This window comes from Podarcis muralis, chromosome 9 (assembly GCF_964188315.1).
Source record: "Podarcis muralis chromosome 9, rPodMur119.hap1.1, whole genome shotgun sequence".
Taxonomy (NCBI): Eukaryota; Metazoa; Chordata; class Lepidosauria; order Squamata; family Lacertidae; genus Podarcis; species Podarcis muralis.
Window position 1 is genome coordinate 81,986,165 of NC_135663.1, and position 15,485 is coordinate 82,001,649.

Here is a 15,485-nt window from a genome sequence, read left to right on the forward strand (position 1 = left end):
ATACCCCTAAACATTTTGTGCATCTAAGTTTGGCCTCATTGAGGGACAGTATTTCAATATGAGTAGGGAAATGAGAGTACCCCTAAACTTTTTTTTTTTTTAAAGCACTGATCTTATACTCTCCTACTGCCCTGAATTTCCAGGATCTCCAATTCAGCTGTCATGTTTTTCCCCTTTGCCAGGAGGAGTCCCAATTTAAGCTGCTCTTAAAGGAACAATGGGCCTGCAGCTCACTTGCCGTTTTTTGCCTGGCCTGGCTGCAGTTTTGCCCAGGCCCCTTTCAGAGTAACTTGGCTCCCCATCTTCTGCCCCTTTGCAGAGGGGAAGACCTGGGGGTGGGGGTGGGGGGCTGTGTGTGAGAGTGAAGGCATTTTCAAAGTCTGCCGCACCTGGCCGGAGAGGAGAGGGGAGCGATGGCTTTCCAAATATGAGCCTACCCTGCTGAGAGCATGGAAATGTCATTGCTCTCTCCCCTTTACACTTGCTTGCTTGCTTGCTTCCTCCCTCCCTCCCTCCAATTCCTCCCCATTCTGCTTTTTGGATCTTTGGTTAGCCAAGTTTGATTCCCTCCCAACTGTCTCTCTGCCCATGAAATGCCCCATTTGGGCATATATACGAGCTCCCCCTGGCAGAAAGACCACTGTCCAATGTTTTCACAGAGCTGTGGAAGTAAAACAAAACTGCATAGATTCATCTTATTCAGACACCTGAGAGAGTGGTCTCTGACACCATGAGAATCAGAGAGTCCTTGGCCAAAATGCAGAATCCAATATACTTTTGTGCATAGTCTGCCACGTGAAATTTCTTTGACAACAGCCAGTGGATTCTGGCATCGCTAGGCAGGAGCACTGCTAGAGGGATGGACCTAGGCAGGAAGAGGAGTCAAGCTGCAAGCTCATCCTTTCTCTTGAGAAGACATAGCCAGTGGTCAGGGTAGGTTTGGGCCTTTTCACAGGGTATCCTGCCCCATGCCAGTCTCTCCTTCACGCCCAGTGGCTTGTTCTGGGCCATCCAACTCAGCCTTCAGCAAAAATTAAGTTTCACCCCCCCCCCTTAAAATGGCATGCCCTGCTTCAGAAGTCTATGGCGGCCTGTACCTGTGTCCATCTCAATATGCCCCATTTGGCTCAAAGTTCAGCCTCATCTGGTGCATAGCCATGCTGAGAATCCTGGCCTTTAAGGTTAATGGCAGCAAGTTCCTAGTCCTCATGTAAGCAGCTTTAGTGAAGAAAGGAGAGCAGGCCCAGACTGAGCTGAGCCAGGAAGAGCATTACTTATGTGCTTCTGTCCACCCCTGCAAAGCAAAGTGGTCAGTGAGGGAGGAGTAACTCGGAAAAGACATATGGAGAGCCCTGTCCGGCATTCTGTTTCTAATAGCCACCAGCAAAATAAACCAGCATTCAAGTGCAAACCCATGAAAGAAAAAGGAACGGAACAGTGGAAATATTGTCTCTAGGAAATCAGGCAGGTGACCCTCTCAAGACTTGGCAGCTCAGGAAGGGAGCAATTTCTATTTCAAGCTGTATTAATTGCAATTAGTGCTTTTTCCATTCTTCTGCAGTTCTGTTTCTGCCAAATGCTACACTGTTTGTCTCATTGCCCACTATTCAATGTACCTTAAGCTGCACAACTATTTATGTAACTTGCTTTCATTTCAATGTAAAGGAAACCTCAAAGCTAGTAAAAAAAAACCAAACCGCCATCATTAATTACATATTGTTCATGGACTTCAAAACAACAAGAGCTATTGAACAAATACTACTCCTATTTGCTTGACTGATTTCCATTTCTGACCACAAACATGCAGATTGCAGCAATCCACCTATAGATGGATCAGTCTGTTTCTGACCAACAGTATGTCAGTTTCACATGCATGCATTCATAATTCTATTCCATTCCATAACCATATACCAAAATGATGTTTTATACACATTTTGAGCCAATAATCATTTTGCAACATTTCCAGAATGCAGAAAACTACATTTTGTTCCATGTATCATTCTGGGAGCTGCAACAAGTCAGTTTTCAAGTTTTACCAAGAATGAATTCCTCAAGCATCCCTTTCCACCAGCTCCCCTCACTGCCAGTCATGTCTGAGTTATGGGACGGGATGGCAAAAGGATGGCTTGACCTGGAATTGGCAAACACACACTGGCTGTATGACAATACCAGGAACCCACTATCTGTTAATGTTCTGATGATGAAGTGCTAAGATGATTGGTGATCATTAGTCCTCTTCCCTATGGCGCCTGCACATCAAACACACTCCATCATGCTGATTATAGCTGCAGAATGTGTCATGGGCATGAAAAATGATGGGAAGGATATATCCATGAGAACACCAGCAGATCAAGAGGTGTTCCTCTATAAAGCTGTTCTGTGAGCGTCCTGGCTAAATCCAACCCTATCACGATTGGCTCACTCGTCAGTAGAGATACGTCATTTTCATTCAAAACAATCCCATCAGAGCACCATCTCCAACCATATTAGGACTACTGATGTAAGGTAAAGGTAAAGGTACCCCTGCCCGTACAGGCCAGTCTTGACAGACTCTGGGGTTGTGCGCCCATCTCACTCTATAGGCCGGGAGCCAGCGCTGTCCGGAGACACTTCCGGGTCACGTGGCCAGCGTGACAAAGCCGCATCTGGCGAGCCAGCGCAGCACACGGAACGCCGTTTACCTTCCCGCTGGTAAGCGGTCCCTATTTATCTACTTGCACCTGGGGGTGCTTTCGAACTGCTAGGTTGGCAGGCGCTGGGACCGAGCAATGGGAGCGCACCCCGCCGCGGGGATTCGAACCGCCGACCTTTCGATCAGCAAGCTCTAGGCGCTGAGGCTTTTACCCACAGTGCCACCCGCGTCCCGGATGTAATCTCTTGAAAGAACCTACTGGCAGAGGCGTCTTTCTTATTGGGCTTACTGGTGCCTTGCGCCAGGGTGCTGGCCTCTCAGGGACACCCCAGAGAGTGGGGGAGCTGCGCGGCTTTGCCGGCCAACTCCCCTTTCCTTGCACCCGCCAGCTGCGCCTCACAACCATATGGCTGGCTGGTGTGGAAGGAAGGAAGGAAGGAAGGAAGGAAGGAAGGAAGAAGAAGAAGAAGAAGAAGAAGAAGAAGAAGAAGAAGAAGAAGAAGAAGAAGAAGAAGAAGAAGAGAGGGCCCCCCCACTCGCCCCCTTTCTTCCTCTGGCTATGGAGCCTCCTAGCTGGATTTGCAGCCCTACTTGCAGGGTCCCCTTGCCCGTCCTGCTCAGCTACATTGAGCCGCAGCCACGAGTAGCAGCAGCTGCTGCCCTGGTTTCTTTCTCTCCCTGGAATCGTGCCCTGTGTTTAATGTTACGGGCAACTCTATCCCGGGGAAGGGAAGCCTCCTCCCATCCTTCTTCTTCTTCTTCTTCTTCTTCTTCTTCTTCTTCTTCTTCTTCTTCTTCTTCTTCTTCTTCTGGGGTGGGCTCCTTCTCCGCCCTCCCAACAGGGTCCCTAGGGGTTGTAAAGCAAGCCAGACCATTTAGCACCAACCCCATTCATTCCAGCAGCTGGCCATCACCCACTCACTCCAAGCCCTGCGAAAAATATCATCACCATTACTACTACTACTGCCCTCCCCCCATAGATATCAGGGTGGCTCACAGCCTGAAACTACGGTATTAAGCACATGCTAGAAACTAGAACAAAGGCAAACCAAACCAAGCCAGCAACCCTCCTTCTCCCTTATTTGTGAAACAAGCCTGTTAATTGCCTATCCAACTAAAAAAAAACGCACTGAAGGTTTTTGAGATCAATGCAAGCTAAAAAGCACTGCAGGGGGTTGGGCTAGATGACCTGCAGGGTCCCTTCCAATTCTACGTTTTTCTGAAAAACACACACGCACAACTATGGTCCCTCTGCAGTCCTCGCCCCAAGCAACTGTGTGTGAGACTTGCTCCCCAGAAAGTGTGCCTTATCTTGCTACCTGTGGTTTTTGGTCTCTCGTCAGCCCCCTCCCCCAATCTATTCATATTCCTTTCTCCCTAATCTCCAATATTATATTTTCCTCTGGCTGAGACTTAAAACAGAAAGCCCTAATTCCCAACTGTGTTTCTTGCTGCAGTCTTGCTACTGTCTACTCAGAAGTAAGGCCCTATTAGATTCAGCAGGGCTTACTCTCAGGTAAGTGCAGTTAGGGCTGCAGCCTTTGTGACCCAAGTTTTGGGTCCTTTTTAGGTTCAGGATGTCACTGCCTTACCCCCACCCCCCCACCCCACAATATTTGAAAATGTCAGCTTTGTACTTAAACACCAATTGGCCAGGAACTTCATTCTCTGTGCCTTTATTAGTTTATTTAAAGAACAACAAACTGGTGATTGCTTTAACTTTTTGATATGTGGTGATTTGAATCATGAGGATGAATTAGAAGAACTGCTGAGTCTTGCTTCGGAATTGAGGACTTCATTAGATTTTCTTCTGCCTTTTCATTTTATTTCATTTTATTTTCATTTGCTCTAAGGGGTTGTTAGATATAATGTGTAAGCGTGGTGTCAGCTCCCTAAAAAAAAAGGTCAACAACTTTCGGGTCCCCCCCCCCTTAAAAAAGGTCGACAACTCTGGGAAACGGGGGGGAAACAGGGGGCCGTAGGGATCTTTGCACCACAGCACCAGAAGATATGCTTAAGTCGGGCCTGCCTACTGGTTTGTACTTTTCTCTTTTATAGCCATACTGGAGAATGACTAGTTCTACATGGAATTAATGTGGCAAGTTGTACACATTCCCTCTTCATTTTGGGAATGAAGAATATTGCAGAAAGGGAGCAATTTCCATTCCAACCTGCATTAATCCTAATTGGTTTCCATTCTCTTGCCATTCAGTTTCTGCCAGATGCTACACTCTTTGTCTCGCTGTCTGCTATTTAACATAAGTTACATTAAGTTATGCAAATATTTATATAAGTGACCAGCTCTTGTCCCTTGCAAAAATGCCACCATGTATTTCGTCTATATTCTTTCCCCGAAATTCCAAATGTTTTTTCTCTCATCTAAGGCATTCCAGAATCACTCTGGGTTGGGCTTAAGTGAAATTTAATGGAGGCTAAGGCATCATGGGTTAAATCACAGAGCCTAGGACTTGCTGGTCAGAAGGCTGGCAGTTTGAATCCCCGTGATGGGGTGAGCTCCCACTGCTCAGTCCCTGCTCCTGCCAACCTAGCAGTTCGAAAGCACTCAAAGTGCAAGTAGATAAATGGGTACCGCTCTGGCGGGAAGGTAAACAGCTTTTCTGTGTGCTGCTCTGGTTCGCCAGAAGCAGCTTAGTCATGCTGGCCACATGACCCGGAAGCTGTACACCGGCTCCCTCGGCCAATAAAGCGAGATGAGCGCCGCAACCCAGAGTCAGACACGACTGGACCTAATGGTCCCTTTACCTTTAAGGCATTCAAGAGACCTCCCCTCTGCCTGGTTTTGTGGTTTCCACTCTTTGACTATTGAGCATGCTCAGTTTTGGGAGAAGGGTGTTAAAATATTTTCTTTGAAGGATTGGTCAGAAAGCCCCCATTAGTGTGATTATTAGTATAGCACCTATGATTCAAGAAAACGTTGAATTTGTTGTTTCTGAATGAAGCTCTCTGGGTGAATTTGGGCCTGTTATGTACTGAAGTTCTCACCCTGGGCCAGCAGGGGGATACTGTAGATAGTTTTCACTCAGGTCCACGTCAGTTATTTTAGGTGGGAAACCCTGGGTTGTTGTTGCTACAATGTTGAAAGCTGGCTGCCTATAAAAGCAGGCCGGCTGAGCTGTTTGCTGTTCAGTTTCTGTTCCAGCTCACAAAATAAAGAGCTGCTTTGGAGAAATCGCTGTGTCGTCTGCCATGTCTACCCACTATTCAACAGGGCCAGTCATAATTGCTCAGCTGAACCAACCTGAAATGGGCAGAGGGAGGGGATCATGTGGTCACCTTTGAAGTGGGGAGAATGGGTTCACCAAAGTGTGTTCCTAATCATGGCTTTGTCTATCACTGCTGCTGCTAGAGCTGGGAGGGGGGGATTTTTTTCAGCAGACAGCTGCATTCCTTTATGGGCATCTTTGTGGGGAGTATATGGTGCTGGTGGGTGGGGTCACAGGCAAAAGTGCGTGGAACAAGAAAGTAAATTTCTCAGTAGGCCTCTTGACACACACTCCCCCCTCCCCCCATCCAGTTCAAGGATGCCCTGTAGCCAGGTAGAAACACCCAAGGAAAGTGCAAAGCAGGGTCAGGAAGGGGTGTGGCCTGGGGAAGAAGAGGTGTGGCTTCAGATGGGGTGGGGGAGACTCCTGAGGGCCAAATAGAGAGGCTTAGAGGGCCACGTTTGGCTGCTGGGCCTGAGGTTTCCCAACCACATATTTTTATTTATTAAATGTGTATACTGCCCTTTATCCGCAGATCTCAGGGCGGTTCACAACAGGAAACTCTGTTCCACCACAGAGATGGACTGAGCAGCCTCATTCTATCCCATTTCAGTTTCAGCTACAGTCAATCAGGGCCGTCTTTAGCATATGCACCACCAGGGTGCAAAGATCCGCCCAGCACCCCCAAATTTAGTTTAGCCATCCCCAGAATTTTTGTTGGGGGGGGGGGCAACTCAAAGTTGTTGAGCTTTCTTGGGAAGGGGGAAAGAAAATCGCTCACCTGTAACAATGACACAATGGAAATAACTGCTTTTGTTTCCTGACTCGTTTGGAATATTTGACACTGCGGAGTAACAGAGCGATGGAGGAGGGGGCGGGGACTTTCGCTCCATTGCTTTTCACTGCCACTGATCAAGAGGGACCAGTATACAGTAGGTATACATTTGGCATCCCCCAGAATACATTTGGCGCCCGCCGGAATTCAGCACACGGGTGCACCACACCCCTTGCACCCCCGGGGTACAGACGGCCCTGCAGTCAATCCTACATCAACTCCATCCCATGTTGGTGAAGAATTTTAATGGTACATGCTGTGTGCACTTTTAATGAAAAATATTAATTTATCAGTACTTTTCAGCCCATTTGTTCACAGTTCATACCAATTTTTTAAACAACAACACATATTTTGGGGTGTCACTTCTGTGTCCCAAAATTGCACAACAAAATCCGGAGAAGGGTGTAGCCCAAATGTGAGATGCGTTCTGATCCACGAACCAGTTTGGGACCAAATTTCTCCTCCATCGTTACCCTGATGCCAGTGGTTCTCCTCTCAGCCCTGTCCAGACAGATAGAATGTGCGCTGCAAATCATAAAGTAGCCTGCTCATTATACTTGCACACGAGGCATATTAAGCCTGCCTAGCCTGTAGGAAGGGAGAACATGGCGCAAGGACTAAAATACGTCACGTGTGAGAGTTGTTTCTGCTGGTTCATCCTTCAAAGTCCCCATACTGCTTTCTTCTTCTTCACTGCAATAGGAACAGAACTAGGGCATTGCCTTTCCTCTGACCCTAGGACAGAATCAATGATACCTTTTGGAATGAGATTTGGTGCAGGACATTCCTAGAGGCTCCCACTGGGAACACTAATAACTACATTTCTCTGCTTCTAACATAGCTAGAGATCACAGCACCTTTTGCTAACATAAACCAGATGAGTTGTGCTCCAGTATGACTTCCCAGCCTTAGCCCCCAACTTGCTGTGGAGGGGATGCTTGAATCATCCTGATGTTTTTCATTAAGGAACTAAATTTTGTTCTGCATTGAAAGATCCCTTTGTTCCCTCCAGAGAGCTGTCATGCTGAGAAATTGCCTAAGCCCAGTCAGCTCTGATGTTTGCTGTCTCACGCACCACCTGCATCAAGCTGACAGTTCACAGATTTTAGTCTAGGATTTGGTATGTACTGTACAAACCACAACCTGCTCTTGTCTCCTTTGACTGTCCTGGGAAGAGAGAGGCTGGAAGAAGAAAAGAGAGGCTGGGAGCAAAAAAAGTGTGTGTGTGTGTGTGTGTGTGTGTGTGTGTGTGACTGTAACAGAGACATCTTGCACAGCTCAGCAGTGAGAGAGCTCACTTTGTTGTTCCTGTTGAGAAAGGAAGCCTCCGACTCCCATTGCCCCCTGCAGAAAGGCACAAGGAGACGCCAAGCCACACTCAATTGGCAGAGGAGAGAGGAATACACACAAGGTCTATTCTATCCTTCACCCGCTTAACACCGCCTTTGCTGAAAAGGCAACATACATAACCAGAGCCAACCAAGGTCCACTGCAAATTTTCATTGGAAAGCTCCTGCAAACATTATCTACCGGTACTTCCATTACAATAATCACAAGATGAGAGCTTGTGGCCTCCCAGAAGTTGCTGGGCTGTGTGGATGCGAGTGATGGGGACTAAAGCAACACCTGGAGTGCCACAGGTCCCCTCCCCCCCCCAAAAAAAAAACTTAGATTGAAGCTCTGATTCCTGCCCTCAAACACTGCAGGGTTGAAAATGAAACGTTCTGGTCCAATAGATGGTACATTTCTGACCCCAGGTGGGGTGATAACATTCCTAATGTCCATCAAATTAAAATCTCCACTAAAATTTCCCTGCAGGCAAAGACATAGCACACTGAAAAGTTGTTGCCTCAACATCCCTCTAGTGAGCTAGTTTTCTACATGTTTTCAGTGCAGGGAAGCATTTGACAGTGGACTTCCCTGTCTTTGCTTGAAAACAGCATCTCCTCCCATTGGGTCCCCAGACATTGCTAGACTACAACCAACATCATCCGCAACCAGCCCGGCCAATGGCATGGGATGGGGGGAGTTGTAGTCCTCCAGCACCTGGGGGAATCTGCTCCAGAATGCTGCATATTAGTCAACTACCATTGCATTCTGCCACAAATTTGGACCACAACCACGTTATGTAGAATGAAGTAGCAGAATGCTGGACTGTGGTCATATTTTGAATGCACTTACCCAGAAAGAACTCCCTTACAGTGGTACCTCAAGTTACAAACGCCTCAGGTTACAAACGCTTCAGGTTACAAACTCCACTAACCTGGAAGAGTTACCTTGAGTTGAGAACTTTCCCCCAAGATGAGAAGGGAAATCGTGTGCCGGCGGTGCAGCGGCAGCAAGAGGCCCCATTAGCGAAAGCATGCCTCTAGTTTAGAACAGGTTCAGGTTAAGAATGGACCTCCGGAAAGAATTAAGTTCATAACTACAGGGACCACTGTATATGGCAAATTAACACATCAGAGTGGGGGGAAGGTTAAGTACAATCATCTGCCAGATGTGTTTGTTTACCACATTCAGAGACTTTTTTGTGGGGAACATTCAATAATATGACCAGACAAACAGCCTGTGGTACAGTTCAAAAGTATTTATTTATTTATATTTATTTATTTATTTATTTATTTATTTATTTATTTATTTATTTATTATTATTATTATTATTTATTGAAATTATATACTGCCCTATACTTGGAGGTCTCAGGGTGGTTCACAGAATAAAATCAGAATATAAAACCACAAAATACATAATCAAAATAAAAACAACACCACCACAACAAAATGTCTTTTAAAGTGCACTTCACTCCCCTTTTCCATTTCTCAGACATTGAGAAACCACCCCTAGTCAAAGTCTTGCATAACCAGGTGCAGGTGGGTGGGAACCAGAAGTGATATTTGTTTGAAAAGGCTTGTGAGCTTGGTTCTCGTACCGATCGCCTATTCCTGGGCTAAGCCTATGGTCAGAGGTACATCTGCTCAGAGAGCCTCAAAACTGGTGGTGTTCTTTTGCAGCTGTATTCTGCAACAAGTCATAGACGTAATGGCCATGAATTTATGGTCCATCCCCTGGACCATCCACACATCATTCTGATTTATTAGTTGTTATGCAATACTTCTACAATGTTGTTGAGTTATTGCTGTTTGAAGGGTCACTTTTGCAATATAACACAACAAAAATGGGGCAACACAAACACCCCAGACTATGAAAAGTTATAGAAAATTATGGGATATATATGCTCTGATTGGAAATGAAGCAGGAAGACCACCCTGAATCCACTGTACTGAAAGTGGGACACACATAATTGCCTCAATACCATCGTGAGCACATATGAAACACACAACAGAAAGGATGCCCACTTCAGCCACTGTTTTGCACCTGGCTCTGTCTAGTAGATCCCAGGATCCAGTAAAAACCAAAGTAAACGACCCAAGCCTGGATTAGGGGTAGCCAACGTGAAGTCCATCAGGTACTGGTGAAATGCAGCTCTCACCACCCCCGGCTCAATGGCCAAGGCTGAGGGGAGATGGAGTCCACCTGGCAGGTACCACATTTGCCTAGAACAGATACAATGCCCTCGCTTTGATTAATGCAGACAAGTCCACACCATGAACGAGGTAACAAACAGTGGAGCTTTCCATGTTTCATCTAGTCTCATGTGCTAAGAGAAGAACCCCCACTTACCAAAGGAAGATCGTGTCAGGATGCAAATTGATTGGCTTCTAGGGGTGCAGATCCTCAGTGGGTGTGATCCACAGTGGGTGTGATCCTCTCCTTTGCTTTCCAATCATGTGCTGAGGAGAAAATGTCATCACAATTAGAATTTTAAGAGATTACAGCTGCAATGAATTAGACAAGGGAGGTAGCAGCAATTTTAATGCAAGCGTTCTCGAAGATGGCATTTCTCCACCCAAACAAAATAAAACTGCAAGTCTTCTTGGATCACTCTTGAGTTGGAAAGCTGTGATTAAAGCTGCATGGAATGAAAGCAATTGAAGCAAAGTCAATAGCAGGATCATTGGTGGAAAGAGGCTGAGAAAATTGCAATGCAGTGGAATGATTAGCAGAGAAATCCTAACCCTCAGATTCACTGGATGGAGGATGTTAGGATGGAACAGCACCTTGTTGTACTCCTGTATTGAGAGCCCCAAAATATATACCACTTGTGTTGTTTCTGCTGGCAATAGCCCCCAAAACAGAACACTATGTGTCAGAGGAAATATTGGATCTGCTGAATCCATAGTCCCCTCCAGAATGGGGCCCATCAACTTCACCAGGCTTGAGTTGGCACACTGAAATCCCCACCAGCATGTTGACCAGCAGAAGTGACATCTCACCCAGCACTTCACTTTTGCATTGTTCTGTAAATTCTTTTATGCAGAGTTTGTTTCTTTATAATATCAGTGGGTACATGGCTGAGCTTACCTTCTCACCATGAGGTGGCTCACAGCTGTGTGTTCTTTCCATTAAACATTTCTCCCCCACTTCCTGATTTAAAAAAAGCTCCATGAGTGGAGTTGCATTGGGACATCTTCCCCTGGACTTTGACAGGGGCCATGAAGGTTGTCTACCAAGTGCCTGAGATCAGTGTGTTTGCTGATCAGGAGTGCAGCTGACAGGACCATAATGGGCTTCCCACACTTGAAAGCCCATCTGAAGAATTCCAAGAAGTGAGGGCACTTGGGAGGCTGCATCAGATGAGTTGTAGAATGAAAGGAAGGACATTCACAAAATCCTTTCACCACCTTAAAGATAAGGTAAGCACAACAGAAGCCCTGCACCCTATCCATAAGAATTTCACTTTAAAAACATCTTTTGAATGCTTCTCAGATTCGGTCTCTATTTGTGTGTTAATTGATGGGCAATGGTGGTGGTGGTGGGGAACCATGGAAGGAATTTTCAGCATAAAAATATCCATATATATTAAACAAGATTGCATTTATTTTAGGAATGTTTAATGAATGCACATGTAGGCACAGATGACAACATTCCAATAAACAAGAGGAACTAAAAGATTAAGTAAACTCTGTTTCTTCTTATTTCATACCAACAGTATATATTTGTATACAGTGGACGCTCAGGTTGCAAACGTGATCCGTGCGGGGAGCACGTTCGTAACCCGCAGTGTTCGCAACCCTCTGCATATGCGTGGGTCCTGATTCAGCGCTTCTGCACATGTGCAAGTGCCGAAACCCGGAATTAACCTGTTCCGGTACTTCCGGGTTCGGCGCAGTGCACAACCCGAAATCGTGCAACGTGAAGCGTCTGTAACCCAAGGTATGACTGTACATGCAAAAGGATCAAATGCTAGCTTCTCTGGAAATAACTGGGAAAATCCCTTGCCTGAACCCCTGGAGATGTGCTGCCAGCCAGTATGGGCAAGGGCCAGCCAGCTCAATGAAGCAATGGGTCAGTATAAGGGTCTTCCCTATAGTGCAGGAGTGGGGAACCCAGAAGTTGTTCGTCTCCAACTGCCATCAGCCTCAGGCAGCATGAGTAATGGCCAAGGAGCCATTACTCTACGATTCCACGATTCTATTGCTGCCTGCACCAGAAACTCCTGGTGCAATGTTCATCACTTATTATGCCCAGTGAGTCCTGGAGCGTCACAGTTTCTCCATCCCTGCTATGGTGCAGAGAAACCTGTCCAATGGGGAGAATTTCAGCAACAGCTATAAAGGCTTCTTTGATATCCATACTATACTTCATATGTAATTCATTTTTTATATATTTCATATATTTATTTATTTTATTATTAATTTATATACCATCTTTCTTCATTCAACAAAAGGCAGTGTGCATGAGGATTCCCTGGTGATCATGCACACAGCTATTCACCAGAACCTGACCTTCTTAGCCTTAGTAAGGCGGTAAGATGCCTCCAGATTGCAGCCTGGTCTGAACAATTGCTCCTTATAACACAGATATCAAGGAGGCTTTTGCTCCTGGCTTTGTAGCCTGAAAATTGAGCAACTGGGAGGAGGGGCAAAGACTTCATAAGCTTTTAAAAAACTTATTCCGCTGTATTTGAAAGAACACAAGAGAACCACCATTGCAAGTGTGCTTACCAATGTCAACCAAAGCCTTTATATAATCAAATATGTATTGAAAGTGAAGAAGAAGAGGGAGAGGGAGGGTATAAATGGAAACACAGCTTGAATGAACCTTCTTGGCACCAAGAGAATACGCCAACTCCAGTTCCCAGGCAGATGGCATCAGCTTGGAGACTTTATACACAGTTGACAAAAAGTTCCAGACCTAGCAATGAGCAATTCCATTGGCTTATTTCAATTTCTGACTAAGGGTCTAATATTTCAAAATACAGTCCGGAAAGACAAAGAAAGAGAACCCAGGCTTAGTGAGTTTCTTTCATTTTATCTGATTTTTTATTGAAAGTTTTCAACATACAATACAATAAAAATATGATACTAACAATCAATGGGGTTTTTTCTTTGCCATATTGGGTTCTGTGGATATGCCCAAGAGGTCAGCAGCAGTAGGTTCTCTTCTGCCTCTGCTTCTCTCTCATGTCTCTTGTCCCTCAGGGCAGAGATGTATCCTCTCATTTTTTTGTAAAGTGCCATGGAGTGTTGGCTGGTGCCCATTTGGACTGGTAGGGTGGGAGGCAGGGAGTCCAACGGGGTGGGGCCAGAGCCAATGACAGGCAGAGCAAACTACTTCTGCTTTTGTCCCCAAACTCCCTGTTGAATTGCACAAGGTAATACTGAGACTAAGGGAGAAGGAGCTAACAGTCATTGGGAGGCTTTTAAGCAGAGGCTGGATGGCCATCTGTCATGGAGACTTTAGCTGAGATTCCTGGATTGCAGGGGGTTGGACTAGATGACTCTTGGGGTCATTCCCAACTCTACGATTCCACGATTCTATTGCTGCCTGCACCAGAAGCTCCTGGTGCAATGTTCATCACTTATTATGCCCTCGGTCCAATCCATGAACTACATCTTTAGAAGGCTGAGAACTGCAATGTAAAAGAGAGGAATATAAACCTTGCCAGCCCATCCCAGGCATGGGAAAGTGTTCCAAAACAATGAATCATCCTTAGCCCTTCCTTCCTTCCTTGAATTTGTCAAGAGACGTCAGTGCCATGCTGATCTCAGCTTCCGTTCTGCCTCTCTCCACTCTTCTGGATGAAATTGCTCTTTAGTCCCCAATAGTCTTCTTCCCTGGGAAGGCCCTGATGAGGCATCATTAAGTCACCTCTTCACCTTCTTATCCGGTAAACTAAAAAGACGGAGATGAATTCTCTCTCCTGCAGCAAGCAGGGTTCTCCAGCCCTCTAATCACTCTCTACATAGCAATCCCCATTCAACAATCACAGCAGACTTCACAAAGCATTAATGAATGAAATCTCATGGCACAGACATAAACGCCAAGTGAGGTTATACCCACAGCACATCGCCCCCAAAGCCATGGCTCAGTCTGGAGAAGGTCTTATCTAGAGCAGAGCTGAAACCCCCACCCAGCCCCAATGCATCTGCATGCACACACACACATGCACACATACAAATTTGGTGCATCTTTGCATGACACAAAGTCAGGTTGGCATTGGGGCAATTTTGGAGGGGCATGAACAAAACGAGCAAGATTTAGAGTGGCAGTGAGCACACATTCAGTTCCTGGTGGCCTTTTTTCCAGTTGTTGATGACATGGGGCAAGGGTGCACAACCTGTGGCCCTCCAGATGTTTCTGGACTACACCTCCCACCTTCCTGATCAATGGCTATTGTGCTGGTCCCATGGGCTAACCAAGAGGTGAGGTCCAAGTCCAGTCCGAGGTCAAAGGTGCAGTAAGGAGACAGTCCAAAGAAGTTGAAGCTGGATGCAGGGCAGGTAGGCGGGTGAGGTCAGGAGCTCCGGCAGGATAGCAGAACAGGGTTCAGGCAGGAACTGACAACCAACAAAATTGCTCCCGCAACTTGGGACTGAGGCTGGCTGGCTTTTATCTGCCCCGAGGCACAGGGCGGCCCTGATCCTCAGGTGACTCGCCTCTCCTGGCCTGGAGGCGAGCACTCCTCCTGCAGGAACTTAGTTCCCTCCGCCTCTCTGCCCTGAGCCTCTGCAGCTCGGGAGAAGCTGGAGGGTTACCGGACCCAGAGGCAACCTCAGTCTCCCCTGATGGGGCTGAGAGTGGAGCACCTGCAGGCAATGGGTCCTCCACCCCCTCAGGAGCCAGAGCAGACTCAGCTGGTGTCTGCACCTGAGGATCCAGCACAGGTGAGGACCCTTCGGGCTCATGCCCCAGCCCCAGCCCCAGCTCAGCTGGTTCTGGAGGCAGGGAATCCTGTGCAGGCTGGGATTCCTCAGGTTCAGCCTCCGTATCCGAATCCCAGGCCATCACAGCTATGCTGGCTGTGGCTAATAGGAGGTGTAGTCCAGAAACATCTGGAGGGCCACAGGTTGTACACCCCTGGCATGGGGGATGGAGGCACTTTCCTGACCTCCCAGCAGGTGAGTCACTGCTGCTTATGGGGAGGAGGAGGGGCATGTTGGCAGAGAGGGCAGTATCACGCAAGCATAGCATCAGGAGCCCTGCTGGAGCCCTGAAGAAGGAGCCCTTCTTCCTTTCTTTTACTTGAAAATATCCCAAGTAAAAGCAGGGAGTATTGCCTTCACTCTGGATGCATCATGGAATTGTCATGAAGTCAAGTGAGAGCAAGGGCAGTAAACTAAGTGTCATGAAACCAAGTCAGAGAGATGGCAATGCATTGTGCCTTCACTCTGGACAGGGGTGTAGCTAGCTGCTCTGGCATCCGGAGCGGCGGGGGTGGGGCGATCCTCCCAC

General features: G+C 46.8%; 1 protein-coding gene across 2 annotated transcripts in view; it reads right to left on the minus strand.

Moving 5' to 3' along the window:
- The window catches only part of LINGO1 (leucine rich repeat and Ig domain containing 1), a 694,970-nt gene that overhangs the window by 195,129 nt on the left and 484,356 nt on the right, over window positions 1-15,485 (minus strand). For both annotated transcript variants that reach the window (XM_077934575.1, XM_077934576.1), the window contains exon 3: window positions 10,371-10,480. The gene's annotated coding sequence lies outside the window, so the exon portion shown is untranslated. The remainder of the gene's footprint in view (window positions 1-10,370; window positions 10,481-15,485) is intronic.